This window comes from Miscanthus floridulus, chromosome 16 (genome assembly GCF_019320115.1).
Source record: "Miscanthus floridulus cultivar M001 chromosome 16, ASM1932011v1, whole genome shotgun sequence".
In the NCBI taxonomy this organism is placed as follows: domain Eukaryota; kingdom Viridiplantae; phylum Streptophyta; class Magnoliopsida; order Poales; family Poaceae; genus Miscanthus; species Miscanthus floridulus.
Window position 1 is genome coordinate 53,543,440 of NC_089595.1, and position 24,694 is coordinate 53,568,133.

The 24,694-nt window shown below is 41.7% G+C and overlaps 1 long non-coding RNA gene, 1 other non-coding gene and 1 pseudogene across 5 annotated transcripts; all 3 read right to left on the minus strand.

The window, feature by feature from the left end:
- Positions 1-1,717: 1,717 nt before the first annotated feature.
- LOC136514575 (small nucleolar RNA R71) lies at positions 1,718-1,824 on the minus strand. The gene has a single exon (XR_010773730.1). It is a non-coding gene; the product is annotated as a small nucleolar RNA R71 (small nucleolar RNA).
- A 13,175-nt stretch (positions 1,825-14,999) lies between these two features.
- Positions 15,000-17,597, minus strand: LOC136514233 (transcription factor bHLH61-like; annotated as a pseudogene).
- A 2,895-nt stretch (positions 17,598-20,492) lies between these two features.
- LOC136512915 (uncharacterized) lies at positions 20,493-23,237 on the minus strand. Of its 4 annotated transcripts, none has more exons than XR_010773249.1 (6): positions 22,920-23,237; positions 22,767-22,829; positions 22,103-22,202; positions 21,779-21,879; positions 20,854-21,025; positions 20,493-20,752 (listed from the first exon to the last, which is right to left on the minus strand). It is a non-coding gene; the product is annotated as an uncharacterized lncRNA (long non-coding RNA). The 4 variants fall into 4 exon arrangements; XR_010773248.1 differs by having other exon boundaries at positions 22,932-23,236; XR_010773247.1 differs by having other exon boundaries at positions 22,767-22,823; positions 22,920-23,236.
- Between the last annotated feature and the right edge of the window lie 1,457 nt (positions 23,238-24,694).

Below are 24,694 nucleotides of genomic sequence, written 5' to 3' on the forward strand. Positions count from 1 at the left end.
TGTCAGCCCCGTTGCTACATCGGTTCTCCACCGCCTCCTAGATGGTATATATGCCGTTTATTCAAGTCGTTTTGATCCGAGGGCTCAGGATTGACGCTCCAGCCTATATAACCAGCCTCTGCCCCCCTCCAGAGCATGCTACCATAAGTCAAGATTAGACTAGAAATTAGGGTTTCTAGAGAGAAGAGAATAGAGCTCCAATTCTTCAAAGTTCTAGTATAGGCTAGCTAGCAAGGTTCAAGTAGAGTGTGGGCTATTGCTTAGGATTCTAGAGATGTCATTTGGAGACTGGTATAGACATTGTATCTATTTATTTGTGACTTTGTGCTACTTCAATATTATGTTTCAAGTTTTCTCTAGTTATATACTTGATATAGTTGTGACTGATGATGAATTTATGCATATATTCGCAAAGCGCTTAGCCCAAGATGCGCATGGGTTAAGTGGTCGATATTATGTAAGCATGGTGCTTAGATATTGTTTACTTGCGGATGCATTCTACACTCTGGGTCATGTGGTAGATCCTAGATGTGACACTCCTATTGAGTCCTTTGTAGTCCACTCCCCGTTTATAGAGCAAGTAGAACATGGTTGTGAAGGGAGACAAGCTCTGTTCTTGATCTTCCTTAGTAATGTTCCTTATGCATAGATCCATAGTTAATTATGCTATAGATAAGAGTGTATGTACTTGGGAGTATAAAAGACTTAGTAAATAACGAACGGCTTAGAAATCTTTTGCTCTTACCGAATCTCCAGTCCAGCCATACTACATTTTATGAGTATCTATTTCTATTTCTGGAATTATTATCAATGCTTCACACATATCATTTATTTATTATTTGACTTACCCTTGCCATAGCATGAGAGTGATTTTATCATAAGTATACATATTTGTCAATATCTCTATGCCAACAATCCCATAGCTCCTCCCTGTGGATAAAATATAAATAACGACACTCGGTATACTCCCGAGTGAAATGCTACAATGGTATATTATCTGTGCACTTATGGATACTTTACTTTAACATATATAATTTTCTCTGAGTTTACAAGTGTCATTAATAATTACCAACCACGCATTTCTGGCATCATGCTAGGGATGACAACTTAGTAAGGAGTGATGCTAAGAAATGTCAATAAGCATTTTTGGGGAGGGGCACATGGCTATAGAGAATTGATCAAATAAATACTTATTGATAAAATCATAACAACTCTGCTTTAGCAGGCTTACTCTTGTGTGTTGTTGTTCATATCTTATACAGGGTATTACAGAATTGGTTGTGATTCAACAACAACTTCAAATCAAAATCAACCAAATCAAAAAGAGAAGCTCAACACCAGTTTCTGAGCTATGGCTGACAAAACTCTGTGTGAGTTCTCTGCCCTGAGCACCAAGAACATTCGCACTGGACCAAAACTCAGAACCAACAACCTTGTGTTCGAGCTCAAGCCAAGCCTCATCAACATGGTGCAAGCTACCCCATTCAGTGGAAAAGCACATGAAGATGCTAGTGCCCATCTTTAGAATTTTCTGGAGAATAGTAGCACAGTCATCATCAAGAACGTTGCTCAAGACATCATATTACTTCGCTTGTTTCCATTCACACTAGTGGGAAACGTGATGCAATGGTTCTACACCAACAAACACAACATCAATACATGGGCAAAGTGTTCAAAGGCCTTCCTAGAAAAGTTCTTCCCAGTAGGCAAGAACAATGCCTTAAGAGGAAAGATTTTCAACTTTCAATAGCAGAAGGGAGAGACCATTCTAGAAGCATAGGAACATTTCTAAGAATATATTTTAGATTGTCCTCACTATGGAGTGGAAGATTGGTTACTCATGCAAAGTTTCCATAAAATGCATGTACGTAAATGCACATCATATATATATTCATTGATCATTCAAAATAAGGGTTATGCACCGGGGCTTGCCTTGGGCAGGTGGAGTGTCCACAAAGTCAGCAACAAACGGCTCTAGGACTCCCTCCTGTACGACAATCTCCTCCTCGTACTCCTCAATGATCTCCTCGAACTCCTATTCGCCCGTAGAAACAAACTCTACCAATTCGTTATCTATATGCATGAAATGATGATGCAATACTTAGTAATACGACAACAGCAACTCTTAAATACGAATACATCTATCAAACTACTAAGCTAGTTGTACCGACTAAGACGCTAAATTGCCTATCATTATCACTAAATAGGTATGAAGCATTGCATGTATTAACTTACCAACTAAAGGCATGCTTATTCTTAATATCGATTTACTCTATATACGATAAAACAAGGAGTACTAGCTACTCTATTTATCATCTTATTCTAAGGCTACAAAAATTACAATGAGTGCCTAATAATATTATGAGTCTACTATAAAATTTTCAGAGCTAGCACTTCTACCATTTCATCACGAAAATTCATTCTCTAAATAATCCTAATAACAACAAGCATATTACAACAATTAAAGTAACCCTAAAGATACCATAGAACTGTACGAACTAAATACACTAAAAACTAGATTATGAATTTAGGAAACTAACAAAATTTACTTCATGATTTTGGACACTTACATAATTTTATACTGATTATCTAACATCAGTTCACAACTAAATTGAATAAACCTTTGCTAATTTACTGGAAAAAAGGAAACTAAAATCCACCGCGTGGCCCACTACTCATGGCACGGCCCACATCCACACGGCGTGCGCGCGCTCGCTCTCCAACGGCGCGGCCCACGCGCGCGAGACAGCCCACCCGAGGAAAACCGCATGCGCGTTGGCAAACTTACAAGAACACCCTTGCGTAATTGAAAAATTAAGCAAACCAACGCGACACTATAGCGATAGAGGGGGATTTTGCACGGAGATCCCTGATGTTTTCATCTTTACAACAACGGCATCCCTGGGCGCGCTATGGTGCACGTGATGCACGGAGCGGCGGCAGCGTGTCACACAGCGGCGACACCGGCCATGCCGAGGGTTCGACGGCGGCCGGGAGGGGTCGGGCACCTAAGCTAGGTTAGCGCGGATGCCCGGGTGGTGCAAGCACGATTTGTGGGGTAGCGTAGCATGGCCGACCACGGCGAAGGCCATAGCGGCCCGGTTCACGGAGGCGGCGAAGTTACATCGGCAAGCATAAGCGACTACAGAGCCAACTAAGGGGCGCTACAGCACTAGGGTCCTACCACAAGCTCAGAAGGGTGATGGTTGAGGCAACGAAGATCCAAGATGAAGTGGCCACTAGCGGACCGAGCAGCTCAGTGGCTTCCCACGACAGACACAACCGCGACAGCCACACCATGCAGTGGTAGTGGCTCGGCCAAGGCACGTAGGTTACTGAGGGGGTCACTGTAAAGCTACAGACACGATTGGAGTGGGCGCTAAGGTTCGGAGGAGGGGTGGATTAGGGGACGACTCAGTGCGGTCTTATGGTGGCCGGTGGTGGGGGAAATCTCAAATTGGCGCCCGACAGAGCCCGACCGTGGCAACAGACGGGCATGGCGTTAAATTAGGCTTCCTAACTCTTTACTGGCCCATGCATTAACCGCGGGAATGACTAGGTGCTGCGAACTGGCTCGCCGGATAGAGGTGACGGAAGAGGGAGGTAGGCAGAGCTCGACCCGTCTGGCGCCACCATGCGCCAACATGCTATAAAAGAGTCAGGCCAAGCGCAGCGTCAAATCACGGTAAGGCGATGATGCGGGGAGGGGCCATGTGCCGCCCGCAGTGGGCGCACGCAGCACCATTGCCAGCAGCGATGCGACGCCAGCGACAGACCACAGCCAAGCTAGGACGGCCTCGACCGGCCAGCGCACTGGACCGTTTGCGCGACATGGCGGAGTAGGACGGCCAGGCCCATTGGATCCAGTGTCCTAAGTGCGCATGAGTGCATGCTTGAGCGCGGCAGCGGGTGACAGTGGCCAGCAACACAGTGCCAGTGGTGCAGCCGGCTCACGGCGGCTAGAGGTAGGCCCGACCAGCCGGACGAGCCCGGGCAGCGGTGGCCAGGACCAGTGCGATGGTGTGCGCGCACGCTGGGCAAACCAGCGCAGCGCGCTGAGCCAAGGCATAGTGACCGCGCCCATTCGCTAGCACCGGTCGGAACGTGCCATGCACGATTTTTAAAGTGCCCTAAAAAACAAATTTGTTACTTCAAACACCAAACCACCTATTCTATACTCAAGAAGGCATATCAAGCTACTAAAACCAGCCATAAAATTACACTACTTCTTAATCCAATTCACCTACAAAATTGTCAAACTTGGCCATGTCAAACCGTTTTCTGACTTAGTAAATTCGACTAAGTCTTGATCAGACTCACGTCGAATTCGATTTGCAAACTATTTGATACGCTAGCTAGTGAATTCCTTTTGCGACCTCAAGTATTTATCGTCACCTACGAAGCTTATACTACCTCAAGTGTCGTATATGCATTCTATAGTATTTTTGTTCAATAAAAATTCGTTTAAAACCCTAAGTGATATAACACGACATTGAATGTATCTTTCGTTTCGCGTTTCCGAAGATCGTTTCAAGTTACGTACATTGCTTTACACCCTATATTACACACATTTACACATAAATATGATGCTCATGCAATGTTTTAGCAGAAGACTGTATAGTGTAACACCGAGGGTGTTACAAACCTACCTTTCTAAGAGACCATAGCAACACCTAGCTTAGGGGAGGAGCCCCCGTTTACCAAAGGTAAGTTTACTCTTCCTAGCATTTTATTATTTTCTTTAGTTTATTTCTTAAGTTAAAAATAAAAATCAAATAAAAAGAGTGTGTATATAGTTTAAGCTTAATTAAGTTTGTTTAAGATGTGTCTTAGTTTTTAAGAGCTAAAAAAAGAAGAGAAAAAAAACATGAAGATGATCTCACATGATGTAAATGATGAATAGTTGCTCTATTATAATTCCTTTCAAATACCTAGTTTTTAGCCTTGAATTCTCTCGAGTTTTAGATGAAATTGATTTTACATGAGAATTTGCTCAGAACTTGAAACTTGTGGGTAGCATATGCTTGATCTAAGTATAGGTAATTGACGGATATGATATGAGAAGGTCTGAGCTGCTATTTATCTTATTCCAAGACACTTGAATTCCAAAGATTTATCTTTTCAAAAACATAAAAATATAACATGATGAGATCCTGTATGACAAAGCTTGAATTCCTACAAGAGTCAAATATGATATTTAGACTAGGAAAACTTACACTCATATATGTTGTTCGCATTGCATTGAGTTTAGTCAAGTTTTGTTGATGCCTTATGAGAGTTTTGTCATGCTCTTAAAAATCAAGATCACATACACACCACCCACATATGCACTACTCCTATACTAGGGGTAGGCGCAAAAACAAGCATTCCATCTAGATCCACCCAAAAATGTTTTACTCCTACACTAGGAGAAAACGCTAAAAATATGTTTGATAGGTTTTCCACCAAATAAATGCTCCAAGTTCTTGTTCCTATCTCTTAAAAGTTTTGTTGCAAAAAAGAGGCATGTGCTATGCAAAAGTTATTCATAAAAAAGAAAAGAGAAGAAAAAAAGAGTTGAGAAAAATAGACACAAAAATGTCCAAGATATTAAAACAATGGGTACTCAGATGCCCGCTTGAAAAAAAAGAAATAAATAAGATAGCACCTGCTTTCTAGCAAATGTTTCTAAGTTCTAAATGAGACATATGTTTTCAAGAAGCATAGTAGAATTAGGCTAACCACTATATTTATATCCACCATATTCCACGCACATGCACATCTTGATTTGATTGTATGACTTAACTCTCTTTGGATCCAAGGTTTGACTTTACAATATATGTATCACAAGTATGCTCTCTCACACATTTACCACTCCTATGAGCTCCATATAAGCCTTAGTTATAGGAGAAGAAAGGCATAACATCACTATTGCCTTGGTAAGGATCCACAAATACAACATATATATGACAGACTTGAGAGTGTCATACAATGAAATCTCTGAGTTTTTATTTTGAAAACTTGTAAAAACTCTGGAATAATGGTTGAACAAAGAACTTGAGACATAGTACTTTGACTTGATCGTTCTGTCTTTCAATTGCTCATGACAAAAGAGGAAGCTCAAAAGCCCCATGATTAAAGGTAATATGGGAAAGTTTGAAAGTCAGATTAGTGAATTTCAATTCGAAGAAGAATTCTTGTTTGAACCCATGTGTACTTTTGAAGAGTGAAAACATTTATGCAACTCCTGATCCATTTAATGAGTTTACTTTTGCTAAGGGTCTAGCAAAGATTAAGCTTGGGGGAGCTTGGTGAGGGTAGTTAATAACCACTATAAACCGTCAATAAAACATAGATAAGGGCATAAATATGATCACCAACAAAACTCTAGGGGTTTAAACTAACAAATTCCATGAGTTTTGGTAATCTGTATTTTCTGCAGGGTTTATTCAGAAACCGTCAAGGTGGACCTACAAGTCGAAATTAATTGTGCTTATCTGCAGCGAAACAAACACCAAAAGGTTCCAAAATACTCGAGAGGACTCTACACCAAGGCGAAGCCCAAGTGGCTGCCCCACCTATAGGCCGCCCGACCCCCAGGGCCCACATGTTAGCCCCCGTTGCTACGTCGGTTCTCCACCGCCTCCTAGATTGCATCTATACCGTTTATTCAAGTCGATTTGATCTAAGGGCTCAGGATTGACGCTCTGGCCTATATAACCAGCCCCTACCCCCCCCCCCCCCACCCCCACCCTCTAGAGCACGCTACCATAAGTCAAGATTAGACCAAAAATTAGGATTTCAAGAGAGAAGAGAATAGAGCTCCAATTCTTCAAAGTTCTAGTATATGCTAACTAGCATGGTTCAAGTAGAGTGTGGGCTATTGCTCAGGATTCCAAATCAGCCGTCTAGAGACTGGTATAGCCATTTTATCTCTTTATTTATGACTTTGTGCTACTTTAATATTATGTTGCTATTTATTATGTTCCAAGTTTGCTCTAGTTATATACTTGATATAGTTGTGATTGATGATGAGTTTATGCATATGTTCGCAAAGCGCTTAGCCCAAAACGCGCATGGATTAAGTGGTTGACATTATGTAAGCATGGTGCTTAGATATTGTTTACCTATAGATGCATTCTGCACTCTGGGTCATGTGGTAGATCATGGATGTGACACTCCTGTTGAGTCCTTTGTAGTCTACTCCCTGTTTGTAGAGCAAGTAGAACACGGTTGCGAAGGGAGATAAGCTATGTTCTTGATCTTCCTTAGTAATGTTCCTTATGTATAGATCTAGAGTTAATTATGCTATAGATGAGTGTATATACTTAGGTGTACAAAAGACTTAGTAAATAAGGAATGACTTAGGAATCTTTTGCTCTTACCAAATCTCCTGCCTAGCCATACTACATTTTATGAGTCTATTTCTATATCTGGAATTATTATCAATGCTTCACACTTACCATTTATTTATCATTTGACTTACCCCTGCCATAGCATGAGAGTGATTTTATCATAAGTATACATATTTGTCAATATCTCTATGCCAACAATCCCATAGTTTCTCCCTATGAATAAAATATAAATAACGATACTCAGTATACTCTCGGGTGAAATGCTACAATGGTATATTATTTGTGCGCTTGCGGATACTGTACTTTAACATATATAATTTTCTCTGAGTTTACAAGTGTCATTAATAATTACCAACCATGCATTCCTAGCATCATGCTAGGGATGACAACTAAGTAAAAAAGTGATGCTAAGAAATGTCAACAGTGGTGCATCCCTTTCTTGTCCATCTCATGTTTTAGCTTCTCCTTGTCGCCCAGTTGCTCATCATCTTGACAGTTTTCACAGCAGGAATCTAGACGCGCCGGAACACCACCGTGTCCATGAGTTCACGCCGTCGCCATCGACCCCGACGTCGGTGCACCTCGTCCTTGTCTCAACCAGCGGCCGTTCCAAAGTCATGGTGAGCCCCTAAAGCTAACCCCACTGCCCGTTTAATCTCTACCATGCCCTAGTGGCCAGAGCGCCGCCGTGCCGGCGTGCTCTGCTCTGTGTAGCCGCCGCGGCTGTGGTAGTGTGCACTACTAAGCCCCGCGTGCCCATTTAACTCCTTGGGCGTGTTCACAGGAGCGAGGCGAGTGTGTTAGTACCCGTCCCGGTGCCGGTGATCTCACCATTGGGCTAGTCTGCTGTGTCGGAGTTCTACCGTGCCACCATGGCCATCGGTGGGTTTGCTGTCGTGCCCTAACCTATCAACTATCACTGCTAGCAAGTTCGTGAGGTCGAGAGGAGCGCGTAGGGGTAGCTATCATTGCCAGAGACATTACCGTCGGCCGTTGCTGCCTCGTCGGAGCACCACCGTACCGCTGGAGTCGCCGTCATGGTCACTGCAGTGCTCCATCCGTTCAACCATCACCACTAGGAGATGCGCGAGAGTGAGGGGAGTCCGCCATGGTAGGTCTTGTCACCGGAGAGTTCACCATCGGCAAGCACCCACCGGTCAATGGCGAGTGCGCCATGGTCAACGCGGACGCACTGTGCGCTGACCCAGGGACCCGCCTGTCAGTTAGACAGGGTAAGAGGGAGGCAGGTAAGAAAAGGGTTTCGACCTTTTTCATTTTTCAAAAAATAATAAAATGAGTTTAATCTTGTTTAATTCATAACTAAATAATTAGAAGTGGCTTTGTTGTGTTATGTTTAATCATGGAAAAATATGAGTTTGTCAAAATCAGTACTTTTGCTAGGTTCAAAATTACATCTTTTAATTAATAAATGGTCCTTTGATGTGATTTTGGGTTTGATTGTGGACCTTGAAACACTAATCCCCTGTTGTTCCTTGGCAACTTCATTACATGATCATTGTGCACATAATTGACTTGCATAATAATAAATAATAATGTTGCTTTATGAGTAATTAACCTAACTAAACCATGAAGGAAAGTTGTACTTAAGTAAATAAGTTTTGTTTAGTCAACTTAATCCATGCTTAACATTTCATCATCCTAAAGCATGCATCTTTAATTACATATAGTGAACGAGAGTGGTGACCCATTAGTTGAGCAAGTTCCTGAGGCGGGTTTTCACTCAGAGGAAATTGGGTTTGATATTTGTGGAACATCTGAAGAATCTGACAACCCCAACACCACAGGCGAGCCCCGAAGCATATAACCATTTCCTTGTGTTTTTATAAATTTTATTCACCTAAGTCTTATGTTTGCTGCATTAAGTAAAATAGGTTTTGGTTGAAAACCAACTACTGCATGCCTGCCTTGATATTATAATACCATACCTTGTTACCTTTTAGTAGTAGTAGCTTAATTTGCTTAGCCATGCTTAGCTGATAAGAGTCGAATGGTGAGTTCATCATTCACAATGATTTCGTACTCAAGTAATGCCCTGAGAGTTTAAAAGATGAATATGCTATAACCAGAGATTGGACAGGACATGAGTTATGTCTCTGGTGGTTAAGCCAACAGGGTTGCCTGGTCGTGCTTGTTTTGTCTATGTCAATTAAGGACCATTCGTTGTAGGCTTGTGTGTGGTTGAGAATTTATAGTACTAGCCACATACTATGGTAAGCCTAATACCTTGACTATTCCATTATGTGAAAAGACAACTGCGCACTGGGCATAGCAGACAATGAGAGTAGGGTGTACACATCCTATGAATCCACCAGGAGTGGCGCACGGAGGCGGAGTACTATGCTCTCGAGTAGCGCAGACCGGTTCATATTTTGGAGGATCAAGTGAAGGTAGATATATGTAGGTCCGGGATCTGCATATGTCATATGGTAAGGAAACCCCAGTTGTGCCAAATCTATTCGAATCACCGTTGCTTCTCGGAGGAGAAGACTTGACCCTCTGACCATACATTGTAGTCAAGTAATGAAACAATGGCACTTGTGATCATGAGATGAGATGGTTAAAGAAGTGAATGATTTAGATTAGGTGCAAACCAGATCCTTATAATGTTTTAACTTGAGCTAAAACATTGAAAGCAAGGATCAGTTAATAGTAAGCTTTTCTGCAAAAGTTAATCTTGATTCTTACTCCATACTCACCTTGATTCCTCGTAAGCCTGTAGGTCATTAGAGTCTTTCCTTTTCATCGGTTAAGTCTTGTTAAGAACCTTTGTACTCAGTGTTTGTTAAAATCTTGTTGCAGGTGAGCCTCATCAGCAGCCAGGCTTTTGCCCTTGTTGTATGACGGTGTTAGAAGAGAAGTCTCAGTAGTACAGCAGTTGTCGTGCACCCTTGGGCAGGGTGAACCTCTTTTGTGTGTTGTAATATAAGTGGTACCCGTGATGCTACTCCACTGCCTTCATGTCTAAAAACAAAAACTTATGGTTTGTAATAACTAAATAAATGGTTTGTAAACGTTAGGTTTGTAAGACTTCCGCTATTTACTCCGATGTAATATATTTGTATATTTGTACAACTGTTGTAATACTACAATGCTTCCTGTAATGAATCCTGCTCAAAAAGTTAAACATGGATCATTCGGGGTTCTCCGAGGACACCCGACAAACTACCAGAGTTGTTTGGCTCCCATACGCAGCAAACAGAAGTCTGAAAGACGATGACAGGCACATGTGGGTCATATAATTTGGGCATTTCTACCACAGGGAACCATGCTGAAGTCACATTCCATCTGATAATACCACTCCGCAACGATGTTGTCGAGGTGCAGCGACGCCATCCACACCTTCTCATCCTCCGAAACACGATGGTCGTGGAAGTAGTTGTCACATTTGTTGAGCCATGTCAACAGGTCGGACTCCCCGTCGAAGCTCGGGAAGGAAATCTTGGGAGGTCGATGTGGTTTACGGCGATCGAAGGAACAGCCACCACCGTGGTCGAAGTCACGCCTGCCACGGTCGTAGTCGCGCCCGCCGCGGTCGTCATAGTCACGCGCGCCGTGGCTATAGAAGTGCGGTCGTAGCGCCCCCGATCATGCGAGTCGAGCCTAGGGTCGTAGCGCTCACGCTAGTGAATCGCACGATCACGGAATGCAGCCCAAGTGCGGTCGCGCTCGGAGTCACACCCGTCGACATCGTCCTCACCACCAACGATGTCATCATCGTCACCCTGGTCATCGCCACCACCAGCGCCTTTGCCAGTGTCGGGCTTGCCCGTTTCCACGCGTGCGAGATGGGTGTCATGGGAGTTGAGGCGATTGTTCATGATGGCCCAAGATGTGGTCGAACTTGGCATCCAGGGCCGCAGGATTGGGAACGGTGTGGGACATGGAGGTCGATACACCAGAAGTGGTCTCCGATACCAAATTGATACGGCGTGGGCGTCTAGGAGATCATAGAGGAGATCAGAGTAGCAGCTGGGACTAGGAATTGGAACGAAGAGGATAGCGAGGCAATGGCACGGTGGGGTGATCGCCGGTGCTACAGAAGCGCGTGCAACCACCGTCGAAGAGGAACACCACCCGCTCGGGAGGTTCTAATCTTCTTCGATAAAACTAATTACATTCCCTAAGTGCTTCCTTTATAGTCCAGGTGCACTTCCTAACAAATAACCATCAGATCCTAAAAATCCTCCCTCCTTATTCTCTTTCTAAAGCCAGTCGGCACCTCAGCCACTGCTGTTGGCCGTGGCCCTCCTAGCCCGGTGCCTATATTGTCGGCCCACAAAGAAGTCTACAACATATGGATAATTCGAAAGCAAAAGAGGCAAATCTAATTAGTGACTCATATGTCCCTTGCACACTAAAACTGAATAATCCTGCAAAATTACCCAATGCTATGCTAGTTACCAAAAACGTGAATCTGACGTTTCCCAATCTATTGCAGCCACACTCAAGATAACTATGAATCCATAGTATACTTTTGAAAAAATAAGGCAGCGCTAACTTATTGAATAGTATTGAATACTCCAAAATTACTCAAGACTATGCTCATATAAATAGTGTCAACCAAGCCATTATTTATTACATTGTTGAGAAGAAGCAGTTTTGCATATGCAATCTGCATCGGAGGGCATCAGTATGTTACACTGCTAGCTATACAGTTTGGAAAATGAATCAGAAAGCATCATTACTAAACAGATAGAATTAGACGAGAAACCAAAGTGAATAGTTCAAAAACTTTCAGACAAGAGAACTATATGTATAAAAATCTTCAGACATTGGTGCACATATTCAGCAAGACCAAATCCAGAGTATATGTTCAGGCTTTACTTTCAAAACTAATGTGCAAAGAAGCAACTATAACAATATGCAGGTACTATAGGTAGGACTAAAACTCCATCAACTTAAGAACAACAAAAGCGAAATATGCAGGTACTATAGGTAGGACTAAAACTCCATCAACTTAAGAACAACAAAAGCGAAATGCCTTGGAGTATATGATGTTTCTCAACCCGTCCATGAGTTGAAAAAACAATACATTGTTTATCACGTTCAGGTATATATGTATATCAATATATTTGAAAAGAAAAATAAATAACTTCTAACCAACACTACAATCACATTGCCAGAATTCTACATGTGACTGAGCATCCATATGTATAGAACACAAGAACTTATGATCAAATTATTCTTAATAATCACGAACTAAATCAAACATATCAATAAATGAGGGGATCCGGATAAAAAAGAATTGGGATCTGATCAATTACTAACGAAACAGATCAAGAATGAGTGGAGATCTAGAATCATTTCCCTAGCTAAGAAATAACAAAAGGATGCCCATTGTCTCTGTCATGGTAGCTTGAATCAAGCAGGAACAGCAGGCCGCTGCTTAAGCATGTAATAGGCTTGAATCGAGTGACTTCTTAGCATAGATGGGCTTGACAGAGTCAATACCATAATCTGTGATAGGGGGTTCATTTTTGTAAGACTTGAATCTCAGAACTAAACAAGTGAAATATTAGCTTACTGCATGCAATGGATCACCAAGCATCAGAGAGAGGTCGCTAATTAAAACTGATTCTCTTGCTTGCATAACCCTGCAGAAACAATGTGGTATCTCTCTCGTTTGAAATCTGCTCAATAACGCACATAAAAAAATGGTATTAGAAAAGGGAACATACTGGAAGCAAAGGACATATTTACGGAAACTCGTGGCCGTAGATTCTCCTGGCGCCGCGGCCCTTGTCATCCTCACTGCTAGTCACTGCAGCACCCCACAGCAGCCAATCTCTTCCTGCTGTTGCCCACGGGGCCACGGGATAGGGAAGGGCTCAAGGTGGATCGCGGAGAGGAGAGGCAGCTCAGATCGGGCTCCATTGGAGGTGGGTTCGTGTGGAAGTGCGGAGGTGAGTGGCGCGCGGAGGGCAGGTGGTGGCTCAGCCGATCTTGTGTTGCCGAGGCATCCGTGGGTGCCTTACAAGCAGGTTAGGGAACGGATGGAGCTTCCTTGCCGGATTCACCTGAAGCCGGATCCGCTGGGCGATGTATCGGAGGACGGGAGGCGCAACCCAGTGCACGATGACGCCGGCGGCGGCGTAACCCTAGCAACGGAGAGGTCCACGGGGATGGCTGAGCTTGGGCAGTGCGTGGGACGAAAGAAAATTCGGATTGGGGCGCCGCATAAGAGCCAGCCAATAATACAGCCGGCTCGGCGGCCGTAAGGTTGCCGGCAGCTTTTTCATAACCCTATAGTAGTTAGCTTTTTACAGTTAATATATGGTCTATTTATCTTTCTCATAAATTTTCTTGGTTCTTATACCCAAGCCGGCTGTAAGCTTATAGCCCACTTCTCCTCCCTCTCCTCCTCTCTCTCCTCCACCTCAACATTTAGTCGGCTTACTGGCTGCTATTATACTTGCTCTAACACCAGGTGGGGGAACGTGGGTCCCACCTGTCAGCGCCAATTCTTTTTAGATGGTGGAAGGAAGAAGTGTCGGGAGAACGGGGAGTCGTGGTTTTCGTCCTCCCAGGTACCCTCGGACATTCGCCGCTTTTTAGTTATAATAATAATAAAGATATATATATATATATATAGTCTATTTATCTTTCTTATAAAGTATTTTTGGTCCTTTGTTTAAGCTTTCTTGTGTCTAAGATGGTTATAAACTTACAACCTACTTCTTCTCTCATCTCTCGTCCATGTCTTGTAGCTACTTTATCTACTAATTAATATGAACCATATAATATACTCCCATTCGTCATAAAATAAATGCACATCTCGCTTCCAAATGAGTCAATTTTTTTAAAATTTTACGAAATTTATATAAAAATATATTAATGTCTATAATGTATGATAAATAGTATTAGATTGTGCATGGAGTATATTTTGATAATTGATTTATTTAAAGATACAAATATTGGTATGATTTTCTATATTGCTAGTTAAACTTATAAGAGTTTGACTCCCTGAAAAATCATATGTGTGTTTATTTTGGGACGGAAGAAATATATAGCATTTTTTCATACATATAGTGAGGAGTTAGAAAAACAAATATTCTGTATCTTCTTTGGTGCTATGTCTCAGTTATGTACCATGTCGATGTGCCTATTGAGTTCTAACTGTAATAATATACCATGTCATTCTGTAATTGCCTTGGAGATTCAATTTTTTTCATTGTTTATTTAGAGCACATCCTCAGCATTGGAGCGATTGGACGTAATAGATAGGATGGGATTATATATTTGTCTGATTAGCCTCTACTAAAGTGTCTTGGTTTGGATAACAACAATGTTTTCTATGCTAGCTGCCGAGTCTTAGAATCATGCGCCGCCACGGAGTTCTTCGCATCCATTGGATGGTCTTTTATATTCTGTTTACAATAATTTACAGTATTGCTGTAAGCATTTAAAGTGGGTGTATTTGTTTAACTATGGACTTATGTCTTTTCTTTGAAGAGGACTGAAGCCAAAATTTTCCATTATCTAAAAAAAAAAAGCTACTAGTCTACCCACCTGTATATACGTCTTTTTACCATGGGCATGGAACACCCGGGCTGAGAAGAAGGGTGATGGGAGCTAGCTATGCCATCTCCGTCATGCTATGAGAGTAATGCTTTTAATGTAAAATTTAGATTTATGCAAGCTGAATTAAGATATATAGGCATTGCCAAAAGATGACCACAGATGTTCCTAACGAATAGCATAACACACGCAAGACTGACTTCTTGCAGGAAGAGAAATTATGCTTTGCTCTCTTCAAAAAGTACGATGGGAATTCATATGTATAGCTTAGAGTCTTGACATAAATTTTGTGCTCCATCAGCATCAACTCGATCGAATTGAACTAGGTTGATTAGTTTGTAGGACAATTCTTGATTGCTTGAACTACTGCTTGCTCCACTGCATGTGCGTCAATTAGGCCCTCATCTTCTTCCTGGAATGTCAATAATAAATAAATGTAAATCGGATTCACTACGTAAAAAATGATTTTTAGGAGCGGCTCGTAACCTTTTGTAGGGGCGGTTTTGCCAGCCGTCCATACGAAAGGGTGGCTACAAATCACTGATTTGTAGGGTCGACTGGATATTGAACCGCCCCTACAAATCAATTTTCAGAAATCACGAAAAAAGGAGAAAAAAAAGCAATTTTTTTAATTCGAGGCGGTCTCCACCGGTAACCACACACACCCACTCTATCGTTGTAGCATTTTTTCACGATTTTTACACACTTTGCGTCAGCTGGGTTTCAAACCCGCAACCTCTCGCTCACGCGTAAACTCCTCTACCACTGCACCTCACGATCACTTATGTCTATTTTTTATTTTGGTTCCTCAAATATTATACAAAATTGAGCATAAATTGATTATTTGAGGCCCTAAACTAATTCAAATGAAAAAGTTGTCAAGTACAAAGTTTTATAACTTTTCAAGATCTACAACTTTCATTTTGGTAGTTTCTCCATCCGAGGTCACTTATAAAATTTGAATTTCAAATTTAAGAAATTCGAACGTAGTTTTCCATGACTAGATGATTTCAAATGAGAAAGTTATCAAATACAAAGTTTCATAACTTTTCAAGATCTACAACTTTTATTTTTACTGTTTGTCCATCCGAGGTCGTTTAAAAAATTCAAATTTCAAATTTTTATAAATTCAAATGTAGTTTTCCTTGACAAGATAATTTCAAATCAAAAAGTTGTCAACTACAAAGTTTCATAACTTTTCAATATCTACAACTTTCATTTTTACTATTTGTCCATCCGAGGTTGTTTAAAAATTCAAATTTCAAATTTTTGGAAATTCAAACATAGTTTTCCTTGACAAGATGATTTCAAATCAAAAAGTTTTCAACCACAAAGTTTCATAACTTTTCGAGATCTACAACTTTCATTTTGGTTGTTTCTCCATCCAAGGTCGTTTACAAAATTTGAATTTTAGTGCTTAATTTTTAATACTCGGCGTCTATTTGTAGGGGCACTTCAATATTGAGCCGCCCCTACAAATCGGGCCATTTGTAGGGACGGCTGATAACACCGGCCGCCCCTACAAATTCATTTGTAAGGGCGACTCATTTGGCAACCATTTGTAGGGGCGGCTCAATATAGAGCCGCCCCTACAAAGAAAGGAAGGCGTTGCTTTAAATCATTTTTGTAATAATGATTTGAACAGTAATAAGAATCAACGCATTTGCTTATGGTGTAATTTATTCGTTCTCACCTCTCCTACAGCTTCTAGACGAAATGAACCAGCACATGTAGCCCTAGCCTCAAGCACTGTGAGTCCAATCTCGTCAAATGCCTCAAGAATGGAAGCAAGTAGTCCTGGTGGGCAGCTCTTGTCCATGAACACATTGATGAGGAAACCCTTGTCCAGGACTCCAACACTCACCAATGGTTGGCAAACATTGGCGTGTTGTGCTGATGCAATCTCTTGGTTTAGCTTTGCAATTTTCTGCTGTAGATCTTTGATGTACGACGATGCGTCCGCTATTATTGACATGTTATCCCCCTGCATGACACATGTGTTCTATAACTTCAGTTTCTTGGTCAGTATTGAACTGATCTGAAAGATGAATGGTTAATAAATAGTAAAAAGTTATCACTAGCAACTCTATACAAACTACTTTGTTGTTTTCACATATCTCTTCGAAGATCAATTGTTTGGGCTGTTTATTGGTTCAGACAATGGATATTTGGACCTGTGGTTTACTATATATGGTTGATATTCTCCAAGATGTTACCATTTCGGTTGACTTAAATCTACATATCGAAGAAATGAATGACTGAAAATAATTAATTGATGAAGTGATGTGAATGATCATTGCCTCATTTGTGAAAGAAAACAACAACTGACTGAAAAATAGTTAACCGTAATAGCATTTGGCTTGAGATTCTTTCACTTACATAGCTAGAGGACGATGAGTATTATTTCAGAAGAAAAAAACGAGAATATATGTTCACTTACATAATAAGAGGTCCATGGATGAGTAATCATCAAGAAGAATGAACAACATATAAAAGAGAACTGATCTGATAAGAAGATGAGAATTACCGCATGAGAATGAGTAACGCTGCGGAGAATCTGCAGCTTCTCATGCAAAACTCCTCGCTTCTGCTCCCTGGAAACCATCACCCTCTGCCTCTCCAGTTGCCCTCTCTATCTATCTCTGATCGATGTTGCCTTCTCTCTGCTTTCTCCCTGTTGAACGAGTCTCCTACGGCGAGCCGAGCAGAGCTATATATAGGCATTTCTCCGCACAAGAACCCCCCCCCCCCGCCCCCCCCCCCCCCCCCCCCCCCCCCCCCCCCCCCCGGAGGAGAGCCGCGGTTATACATGCATGGAAGTCTTTTACAATCGCAAAGGCTAATGAATGACTGCACTTAATGTATAACCATTTTTCGGATACAGTTTAATTTTGACCAAATATATTGTAACAAAAAAAATAATGTTTTTTCCATGAGCAACACGGTTCATGATTATCTGGACCTACAGTCCGTCTCTAGACGACACTAATTCAAAATTCTAATGGTTTAGTTGCATAAATCTCATCCGTTGGTCGTGTGTGTGTGTGTGTGTGTGTGTGTGTGTATAAGTGGAGCGTACGCAATTAATCAAGGAAAAAAATAAGCACATATCGAGGAAATAAAATAAATGAGAGCATGATTAGACGAGGAAAGTTAAGCGTCGCCAATGCACATCCACATCAGGGAAACTCTCAGTCTGGGAGACCAAGGCACTCAGTATTCCGTAACCAAATGGGGTTCACAAAGACACACACACACACATACGAAAAGTACAAAGGAATGTACTTTTTGATCACATGACCCCTGACCGAATCAGGATGGTTACAAAACATCAAATTCCTCTCCTCATTGTTTCCCCCTAAACAAATGGCTCCTACATTCTCTACCCATTACTATATGACAATTCTTGGCGCGTCAGTGTATATGCCATGACCAAAGCATATGACAAGAGGGGTTGGGAGGCTACCACATCACCTGCATTGATCACTGCACAGCTCCAACTTTCCAGCTCTTTGAAGATTGTATCTCCCTTTTTTTAAGAAAGATTATCTCTTCGGCCTTTTCTATATGAAAGGAAAGATTAATTATTACCATTCCCATTGACACATCAAGATTTACTAATTCTACTGATGATTATAAAATGAAGTTTAAGGTTTTTTTTATAATAACTGAAATTTAAGGTTGAGTACAGTATACTCTTATTATAAAAAAAGGCTGAGTGCATTTCGTCGTAAAAAAGATTATGCAACCCTAACTTTGTAAACACACAGACTAGCTCCTGCCTCAGATGATTTTTAGGTTATAGAGGAACGCCGGAAGAGGTTATATTTTGGTATTGTGTTACAATCAGCTATATATTATGCCATCTCATCATATATACATAATGAAATACAAGAAGAAAACAAAGGTTGCAGCATCACGTACATACGTCTGCTAGCTCTGCGACGAACAGGAACAAAAAAGACTCGCTCCATATACGTTTTCCAGCTGGACAGAGCCACGCACGCATATATCAGCATGCACATATATACAAGCGAGGGTTCACAAGCGTACGCGCGCCAGGAATAAGGCTCGCGGTAGACGGCAAGGCGAGTGGCCGCCTCGTGAGCGCGCAGCTTTGGCGCCATCCCTCCCATGCTCACATACTACAGGGCTCCCGTGATCAGCCCTGGCCGGCCTTTCCCTCCGCCAGGCAGCCACGGCCACACCTTGCAGCAGCCCACGCCCAGCATCCCGTGTTGCTAGGTGGCTGCATCATCAGGTCGCATCTGCATCTGCATGCGAGCATACGCTCGCGCGCATATGCATGCACGGTGTCTCGAACCGGCGGCCGGCCGGCCGGCTAGCCTCGATCACGCGCGGTTCGCGCCCAGTGGCCAGCAGCAGCGCCCGTGCCTCTGGCCTCTGGCCTCTGGCCTCGCTCTCTGGGGCAAGCCACAGCCCGGCGAATGGGTGTCCGTCACGTAGGCTAGCTGCATGCGGGCGCTCCAAGCCATGCCCCGTGTGGCGAGCGAGTGAGCTACCTGCTGCACGGGCGAGCTAGCTGCCGCGTGCATGCATGCCGTGCCAGGCCGGGAGCGCGGTGTGTATATGGCCCTGTTTGGTTGAGCTGTGGCTGTGGGAAAAAGCTGCTGTGGGCTGTGAGCTGTGGGAAAGCTGCTGTGGGCTGTGAGCTGTAGAAAAGCTGAAAGCTGTTTGGTTAAATAAGTATAAAATATACCTTCTATCTTTATCTCTCTTGAAACAACTATGGAAGAGCTTTTTATTCCATCAATTTTGAAAAGCAGAAAGCCAAAAGCCAAAAGCAGGGTCAAACCAGCTTTCAAAAATGTACTACGGAAAAGCAGCTGCTTCTGAAAAAGCAGCCTCCAAAAACAGCCCCTTTGGTTGGGCTTTTGGCTTTTGGGGCCAAAAGCCAAAGCCAAAAGCCCAACCAAACAGAGCCTATGTACCGACCTGTTCACGTGCGTGTGTGTATATATGGCCGGCTCGCTACCTCCCACTGCGCCAGGCTTCGTCGTCCGTCGCTCCCGCAGGAACTGAACACTCGCACAGCGCGCGTGATACTTGCGGCTGCTTCAGCTGCTGCATCGATCCGAGCTCTGCTGGTCACGTTAGTCGTGCATACAACATCCACACACAACTATAGGTACTGCAGGCTTTTGTCGTCATGAGTTCAGTGCGTATACCACTAGGCCATGTTTGCTACGCTGAAAAGTATTATTCGTTGATTTGTTGTGAGAGAAAAACACTATGTCAAATATGGTTTCTAGGGGCGGCTAATAAGCATTTATAGGGGTGGTTCTCAGTCCGCCCCTACAAATCGATTTGTAGGGACGGTTGGTACTGTAGCCGCCCCTACAAATCGATTTATAGGGGCGGTCTGGGAACACCAGCCGCCCCTACAAATCGATTTGTAGGGGCGGCTACAGTATCAACCGCCCCTACAAATCATTTTTCTGTCAAAAAAAAATTAATTTACAATTCAAATTCGACCAGAACATATATTTTTCATGCACAACTCCATCATAACTTATCTTCTTCTGCGATTGTACTGAAACTCAATGTCAATACACATTTATTTATACCAGATTATAACAAATATTCCATGACAATACACGGTGCAAATTATTGTGCTTGCTGTTCATTTAAACTATGACACTGCACATAGGTTTATGAAAAATAATATGAAAACCAATCTTCGCTCGATGCAAGTAACACAACAGAGAACAAGACACACCGCAACAATTGATGGTATATCTGCTCGACCTGGAGAACCATGCGAAACATCCATGCCAAGAATTAATGTTGGTTTTTAGAGTCGCAGCGGGTATCATTTGACGATGTTCCAATGATAGTTTAGAGTTCATTCCACCAAGCTAGTCGATAGAAAAAATCATATTAGTCAAGAAAAAAACTAATAACAGGATATATGTTCCAACAAGCTGTGGCCACAAATCAGATGCTGACAAATGTATACCTTAGCATTAATTTTTAGAACAACATTGGTGAAATATTGATCATTCATCTTATTACTGGGAGCTGATGAAAGATGTTACTATCTTGATAGAGTTCAAAGCATTCCAACACCTAGCAGACAAGAATTAAGGCCTACAGACAACCTTTATAATGCTGATCATAACTGAATAAGCCTGTGATACAGGAAAGTATCAGCCGATTAGAACAATACATAGAAAAATAGGAGGAAATTTCAAAACTAATAATCAATACACTATAAAAGGTCAAAACAAAGAAATTTTTTATTCTAAATTAATATAACAACTAAAGGCCGCTATCATCTCATTTCGACAAACCCTAGCCATGTAGCTTCTTTGTAATATTTAAGGAAACAATTCAATAGTCCAGCCTTTCAGATCATAGGGTACAGACAATTATTACATATGTATGTGGAGGAACAGCTAGCTTGCATGTGATGGGAGCAAAGACCAAAATTGACTCCAGTACTAATATGTCTGAGCTAAAACAGGCCCACCTATCTATCACAATTTGATTTGAAAATCGACGTGCATCTGCATGCATACCTGCAATACAGAAAAATTATGCAGATCCTCTGCTGGGATCTAACTTATGCAGATCCTCTGCTGGGATCTAGCTTTAGGTAACCATCTAATGGTTCTTACTGATAATAAAAACACAAATATATTAAAATACCTCTTATAGCACATGCATATTAGGATAACATACAATCCTACCGAATCAGGCGTTGAAGCATGCAACAAGGTGCACATCAAAAGTTACATAAAACAGCACATTCACTTCCTCATGAGACTTGGCTTCAGAAACTTCAGAAATTGCATGTGTCACTAGTAGGCTAACCAAAATGCTTCAAGCAAATGGGTAGCAAATATATTGCATGACAAAAAAATAGATGTGTCAAATCTTACAATGCTGCTGCTTTTGGATTGCAGAAGGTTCCTTCTTGATGACCCATCCTCCCAACTGTGTAAGCTTCAATATCGGAGACAGGTCTCTTCTTCACCTTCTCCTGTTCCAGAAAAAGAATAATATGTTTCCTCACAAAACATGAACGCAAACTCAATTCGCAGCTCTATAACAATTCAACATGTGCTAGTTTCGTGCTTATTTAATTCTAGCTAAAAAATAAGCAATATTCAACATGATCAACAGACATATTCAACACACAAAGGCAGCAGGGAAGATGTATCAAAAACTTGCAAAGTGGAAGGATAATTACAACTACGATTTACCTTCTCAAAGCAAGTTCAAGTGCAGCAGCAGTGATGGTGTATTAATAAGCAACAGCTCCTTTTGCAGACTTGGTGACTTCAGAGCTAATTTGGGAATAACCTGAATCAATACAGGTAACTGTTACCGCACATATTTGTAGTAGAGCAGCATGATGATAAATGCAAGAACATGGAACTTGACAGATCTAATGAAATTTAGTGAAAAAAGCTGAATCTATATAGTACCTGTTACCAAACAATTTGTAGTAAATCAGCAAGATAAAATGCAGGAACATGGAAAATGTCAGATCCAACGAAATTTGAGTGAATAAAAAAACATTATAGTATCGGTTACCCCACAAATTATAGTAAAGTAGTAGGATAAATGCAGGTACATGCCAAACGACAGTGGTAAGCAGTTATAATCAACATAATACAAACGCTCAGTAGTTTGTATTCATTTTAGGTGCTACAAGGATTAATTTTGGAACAAATAAAATTACAGAAAAAATATTTAAAGCTGCAAAGTTATAGGAAATACAAATGTGATGCTTCAAGATTTTATCAAATCACACAGTTACCCTTATAACCACAAATCCAGATGCAAGTCATGAGTTTACAATCATAAGAACAAATAGGGAAATAAAATTGCAAGTTTGCTTCTTTGTTCCACGTTCTCCCATACCTTATGTTGCTTTAGTTGGATCCATGTAGTGGTGATGGAGCAAGATTTCTTCAAATCCTATAGCTTGCATCAAAATCAGAAATTCATAGTCAAATCAGGACCTCCGAATCATAGGAAAACAAAAAAAAAAGCAAAATTACCCTTTTTTCCCACCTTCTCTCTCACCTTGGCTGCTCCGTTTGCATCCAGAGAGGGGGGATGTAGCACGGATCTGCAGTGAAGGATATGATCTATGGAGGTGGGGATTAAAGAGAGAGGGAATTGGAGGGGGCTAAGCAAATTGGAGAACGGGCCCTGTGATTTGGGGGAAAACTGAAACTAGGGTGTGCGGCTTGGTGCTGCTAGTTTCTTGCCCATGGGGTGGCAGCGGGAGCAGCACCAGGGGCCGAGACGGGTGGGAGTGGGATACGGTGGTGATGGGTTCGGAGATGAAGGTGACGACAGTGGTGATGGGTTCGGAGACGGTGCACTAGGGGCTTTAATCCCAGCAAATATTACGCCCGAGACTAAAAAGACCTTTAATCCTTATTGGTAGCTTCAACTGGAACTAAAGGTCCTTGCTCAACGGCTCCTGCGTCAGACCGTTATGGTAGGGGACCTTTAGTCCCGGTTGAAGCCATCAACCGAGACTAAAGATCGACCTTTACTCCCGGTTGGTGGCTCCAACCAGGAGTAAAGCTCTTGTCCTAGCTAGTGGCGTGGCCCAGGACTAGAAAGTGACCTTTAGTCCCGGTTGGATCCATTAACCGGGACTAAAGATCCCCCTATAAATCCTGCTGGCCGTCTTCTTCCTCCCCGAGCCCGCCCGAGAGCTTCAATTCAAATTTAAGCAGTGTTCTTGCTCTTTCTCCATCCATTCTTCGATTCCTTCGTCGATTTCTTCGATTCCTCTGTCGATTCTTAGGTTCTAAAGGTTACCAACTTCATACTCTCATGTTTCACCATTGTCTTATCTCATTTTGTTCAATATATATATATATATATATATATATATATATATATATATATATATATATATATATATATATATATATATATATATATGGTTCTTTATTGTGGTTTTTTTCATTTGTAAGCAATTTGAGCTTAAAGTCACTTGAAGCTTGCATATTTACATGAAGGAAGGTTAAAGTAGCTATTAAAAACTAGTATTCACCGTTCATTTGTAGCATGCATAGCACACTTCATTGTTTAGAGATATAGAGAATTTTAGAGTTTTTTTAATTTTATTTGTTTATAAAATGAGAAATTTATAGTGTATTAAAAAATGAGTATAGAGAGTAGTTGGCAACTGCTTCCGGGTCCTCGACCTCTCATGGGTTTCTAAAGCGACTTAGGCCGGGCCTCCCACTCATTACGTGCGGCAAGTGTTGTGATGAGACGAAGATTGTGATGGAGTACCGAGTGAAGAAGGAGGGTCCCAACAAGGGTTGCATTTTCTACAAGTGTCCGGATCGCAATGTGAGTTATTTTATCGTATTTAATGACTATGGTTAGTTTATACCTATTTTCATGATGGTTGTGATTAAAGTTCTAATTTTCTATTTTAATTTCAGTGGGATGGCACTGGATGTTCAGGCTTCTATTGGGAGGAAGAGTATGTTGAACTCGTGCAAAAATATCTTGCACAACAGGCAGATATGGCAGCTAATGAGGCAGTGATCCAGCCAAAGAAGCCCAAAAATATTGAACAAACAGGGGATCTATCTGTTTTAGTTGGAATTGGTCGCGAAATCCTTGTGCTGCTGAAGTGCATTTTAGCTTTAGTGTTTTTAGTGATAGTCGAGATTGTCTACATTGTAGCGAGGCTTTCTTAAATTTATAGCTTTTGTGGTGGTATGCATGTTGTATAATTAACTAATTATGTTCTAGGTTTTAATACGGTATTTATGTCATGTAATGCAGATAAGTCGGCATTGGATGTACAA